The sequence below is a fragment of the Rana temporaria genome, chromosome 5 (assembly GCF_905171775.1).
Source record: "Rana temporaria chromosome 5, aRanTem1.1, whole genome shotgun sequence".
Taxonomy (NCBI): domain Eukaryota; kingdom Metazoa; phylum Chordata; class Amphibia; order Anura; family Ranidae; genus Rana; species Rana temporaria.
In genome coordinates this window covers 222,856,381-222,861,704 of record NC_053493.1, presented here as the reverse complement: position 1 = coordinate 222,861,704, position 5,324 = coordinate 222,856,381, and the positions used below count along the sequence as shown (strand labels likewise).

Sequence of the window (5,324 nt, the reverse complement as noted above, 5' to 3'; positions counted from 1 at the left end):
GGAGAATATGGCAGCACGGTGAATCAGTTGTAAGGCCTCCAACATGACCTTTGAGGAAATGGTGGAGATGGTCCTCATCCTCAAAGCAGAGGACTACGATGGGAGGCATGGGCCATATAAGTACCCGAACAAGGTCAAGGCCGCAATAATGGAGAAGGTGAGGAGGAGTCTCCATCGCAAATTTGGAGTGAAAAGGTCCAAGGAGCAGATCCGGAAAAGGTGGTGTGACCTTAAGAAACGTGAGCCGGAACAAATGAAGAGGATCAGGAGAGTGATTAGAAGAAGTAAGTTTGTTATATATTTTGTAAGATTTGTTCCGCGCCATGTGTTTTTTATTTCAGGTTGTACTGTAATATTTTTTTAGGCACAATAATTTGTCGTCAAACTGGACGTCCATTCGGAACGACTAAATATTGTGTTTTAAATCCTACAAATTATGACATTTTTTGAAAATTGTGGTGAGATCAATCGTGAAAATTATGTAGATGTGCTATTAAAACCACAAATCTTTTTTTAATAATTAAATATACAGTAAAAGTGTCTTTTCGCCTTTTGTCCCCCCCCATCTGGACACCCAAGGGCTTCACTTTGTGAGCCCGTTTCTGCCAGTGCTTTCTTTCCCCCTCCTGCTTGCTGATTCCCCTCCCCTTCTATCGGTGATTCGGCTACTCCCGGCTTCTGGACTTGGGTTCCCCTCCTTGTCTACGAGCCGCTCCGCTGTACGGCGGTGCCCCTCCCCCGGCGCGTTGTGATTGGCCGATTATTCGACCGTCCACGCCTTCCAACCCAGGGGTTGCTGGGGATTGTAGGCCTCCGGTTCAGCACCAGCTTGGGTGTCTGTGCACTGGCACTGTGTGTCCGCTCACGCCCGACCGCGCCTCCTATGACGCATGGACGTGTGGGAGGGGCTAAGGGGTATATCTGGACTGTGTCTGGCTGTGGAGCGTCAGTGTGTTGTGCACTCTTGTGGAGCCAACTTGTGCTGCTAAGACAGACGAACCAGGTACTCTCCCTATTATGCTTACCAGCTGCTTACTATACAAATTTGTTTCCTTTGCATGTCCAAGTCTCTTGACTTGTTATTTTCTCAATTATTTTTTCTTTTTTCTTCCTTTTCTGGATTTTCTTTACTATGGAACGTTCTTTTTGCTGATGATCACTATATTTATTTTAAATGTGATATAGAAGCAAACTGTCTGTTCCTTCTATTTTATTCCATATTTTTTTATCCTATTCATTTATTTTTTCTGCTTGATCTCTAACTGTTTTCTTTTTTATATTTTTTATATTTTTTTTGGGTTGACACAACATTTGGATCAGCTTGTCACAAATCTGACTAGCCTCCGGTCTCAAGCTAGGCATAAGCCTCCACAGATGCTATACCTGTATACCTGAGCACTGTGAGTGTACACTTTATCTTTACTCTTTATTAAATAAATATTCCCTATGTACTTTACAATAGATATTGACATTACTACTCTTCCCCACAGTTGGCCACTTTGCCTCTGGGTGTCGCCCCCTGCCTCTCCGATGGTTGGGGACTGTGTGAATCTCATCTGCAGCGGTTTTTCACTTTTCCTGCCTAGGTTATCCTTTTGGCTGTCAACTTGTGTCCATCTGGCCTGATTTTTCAGGCAGGTGATGGTATCAGGGTAATATACACCCTGTTATTTGTTTACATCCACTACGGACCAGCAGGTGGGCATTATGTTGATATACACTGACAGAGCGACTTTATATACTCTATTTATTGTTTATGTATATTGAATATATCTGTGCATAAATCATTAATTTTCTTTCTTTTTTCTGTATGTTATTATCAGAATCCAAACTCTGATCTCAACCACCCCTGAAGAAGCCTAACCAGGCGAAATATATAGGGTTTACCAACCGGGTTGTGATCTCTGCTACAGTATTTATGTCTGTTATGGAAACCTTTTAACTTTGTTATACTTGTCCAGGTTGTTTTGATTTATGAATTGGGCTCCGTTAGAGTCTATGATATGTCCTACAACCTGACGCTATATATTTTTATTAAATAAACCATTAAAATTTATAGTATTTGTTCTATTTTTCTTTATGGGTTTCTGCCTGCACCGTTACAGTCCCGCCATTGTTCTACTTTCCCATATATAAATTTGGGATGAGGTGCTCTTGTCAATGATACTATTTTTCAGTCTAGACCAGCCAGATCCTATCCCTCTTTCTCCAAATACAGTAAAAGGAGAGTCTGCTCAGCAGTCGGTGACACATGTGGACTCATTTGCATAATTGTTGTCCCCTTTAATAACCCATTTTGGGCTTCACACAGAGCTGAGGTGATCCAGTGTATACTTTGTTGGCTTACATGTTTAAAAGTAGACCAAAGCTACAAGATTTGTCAGGATCTTTGTGAATGCCTTCAATCCTGTGTTTTGCCCTGAGGGGTTTTTCTAAACATCAATAGTCCCAGAAATTTTATAAAGTGAATCATATTCCTCTTTCAGGCCTATAAGCTCTAAAAATCCTGTTTCCATTTTCTTCATTCTCGTAGGGCGTCATGAAGCTTCAACACGGGAGCAAGAAGTCCAGCAAGCCACACCCCCGAGGGATGGTGATGATGCGCAGCCTGCCACCACATCAGGTAAAGTAACATATAACTAACCCAGCTTCAGGTAATGTAGATGTAGGCCTGCCTAATTTAAAAAAATTGTTTTGTCCCACATTTCAGGATCAGGTGGTGGCTTGGACAGGCATACAAAACAGATGCTGATCTCGGAAATATGGGCCTGCAGAGAAGAGGTGGAGGAGATACATTTGGCCAACAGAAAAAATAATGAAAGAGCAAGGAGGGTGGAAACTAAATTAAAAAATTTATTGGATGTTTTGGGGAGAGTCTGAATCTGAAAAAAATACCAAAAAAAAAATTAAATACCAGATTTTGATGTTTATTTAATAAAAAAAAACCCAAAAAAATAATAAAACCAGATTTTATACTTTATTTAATAAAAAAAAAAAAAAAAAAATAATAAAACCAGATTTTATACTTTATTTAATAAAAAAAAAAAAAAAAATAATAAAACAAGATTTTAGACTTTATTTAATAAAAAAAAAAACAAAAAAATAACAAAACCAGATTTTGATGTTTATTTAATAAAAAAAAAAAACAAAAAAAATAATAAAACCAGATTTTAGAGTTTATTTACTAAAAAAAAAAAAAAAAAATAATAAAACCAGATTTTATAATTTATTTAAAAAAAAAAAAAAAAAAAAATAATATAACCAGATTTTAATGTTTATTAAGAAAAAAAATAAAAAAAAATTACAAAAATGATTGTATATTGTATGAGAAAAAAAAAACAAAAAAATTACAAAAATGATTGTATATTGTATGAGAAAAATCACCCACAAAAATACAAAAATGATTGTATATTGTATGAGAAAAATGACCAAAAAAAATACAAAAATGATTGTATATTGTATGAGAAAAATGACCAAAAAAAATACAAAAATGATTGTATATTGTATGAGAAAAATGACCAAAAAAAATACAAAAATGATTGTATATTGTATGAGAAAAATCACCCACAAAAATACAAAAATGATTGTATATTGTATGAGAAAAATGACCAAAAATAATTACAAAAATGATTGTATATTGTATGAGAAAAAAAAAACAAAAAAATTACAAAAATGATTGTATATTGTATGAGAAAAATCACCCACAAAAATACAAAAATGATTGTATATTGTATGAGAAAAATGACCAAAAAAAATACAAAAATGATTGTATATTGTATGAGAAAAATGACCAAAAAAAATACAAAAATGATTGTATATTGTATGAGAAAAATGACCAAAAAAAATACAAAAATGATTGTATATTGTATGAGAAAAATCACCCACAAAAATACAAAAATGATTGTATATTGTATGAGAAAAATGACCAAAAAAAATTACAAAAATGATTGTATATTGTATGAGAAAAAAAAACCAAAAAAATTACAAAAATGATTGTATATTGTATGAGAAAAATCACCCACAAAAATACAAAAATGATTGTATATTGTATGAGAAAAATGACCAAAAAAAATACAAAAATGATTGTATATTGTATGAGAAAAATGACCAAAAAAAATACAAAAATGATTGTATATTGTATGAGAAAATATACCAAAAATTTTTGTAGGGTATTTATGAAAAAATAAAAATAAATAAATTAAGAAAATAAAGAGCTTTTGAACCTCAAAAAAGTGTGTGGTGTTTTTCATAAAATACGTAAAATTTTCTATGTGTTTGGTTTGGGGGTCACCTGGGAAATGTTTGCTAGTTGATAATGAAAATACACTTAGTTACACTTAGTAAAGAACTCCAAACAACACAAGCAAGACATAACAAGTTTAGAAAAAAGATTATGATTTATTTTTTTGAAAGCTACAATTATGGCAAATTTGATTGAGATGGTATTGCCCCCCTACCCATGAAATAGTCCATGTATTTGTCCCGGACTTCACGGGCACTCTGGGGGGGCAGTCCTGTGTGGCCAGCTTCAAGGCCCGCCAAAGTTTCTGCAGGGGTCAAATGTTGTGCCTCGGGCCCAACCAGGGCCATATAATTTGGAGATTGTCTCCGCAAAAAATTGTGGAGAATGCAGCAGGCAAAAATAATAGTATTCCACTTATATTCCGCCATGTGGAGAGAGGTGAGGAAAAGGCGGAACCGGCTGGCCATGATGCCGAAAGCGTTCTCAACCACTCTACGTGCTCGGCCCAGCCGGAAATTAAAGACACTCCTCTCTGGGGTGAGGGTGCGCTGAGGGAATGGCCTCATAAGATGGGGTCCCAGGGCAAACGCTTCATCAGCCAGGAAAACAAATGGCAGGCCTTCTACATTCTGGTCATCCGGTGGCAATGACAGATCATCATCCTGAAGGCGAAGCGCGAACTCCGTCTGCCTGAAGGCTCCCCCATCCGATACCCGTCCATTCATCCCGACATCCACAAAAAGGAATTCATACTGTGCTGACACCACCGCCATCAGCACAATACTGTTGAACCCCTTATAATTAAAGAACTGGGATCCTGAACGGGGTGGAGGCACGATGCGGACGTGCTTCCCGTCGATGGCTCCCCCGCAGTTGGGGAAGTTCCATCGGGTCTGGAAGTCCAAAGCCACAGACTGCCACTCCTGTGGTGTGGACGGAAGCTGGGGAAGAAAAAAAGAAAAAATTAGCCACATAACCTTGCAAGCAGATTATACAAAGACATTATAAGCATTATAACATTTCTGGGAACTAGCATATTATATCTAAATATATTTAGCCAATTAACACATTAAACACCCCC

The 5,324-nt window shown here is 36.6% G+C and overlaps 1 long non-coding RNA gene across 1 annotated transcript; it reads left to right on the top strand.

The window, feature by feature from the left end:
• Positions 1 to 965: 965 nt before the first annotated feature.
• On the top strand, positions 966 to 2,183 carry LOC120939623. Its single transcript, XR_005749319.1, has 4 exons — positions 966 to 1,003; positions 1,321 to 1,400; positions 1,491 to 1,698; positions 1,824 to 2,183. It is a non-coding gene; the product is annotated as an uncharacterized LOC120939623 (long non-coding RNA).
• Positions 2,184 to 5,324: the final 3,141 nt, after the last annotated feature.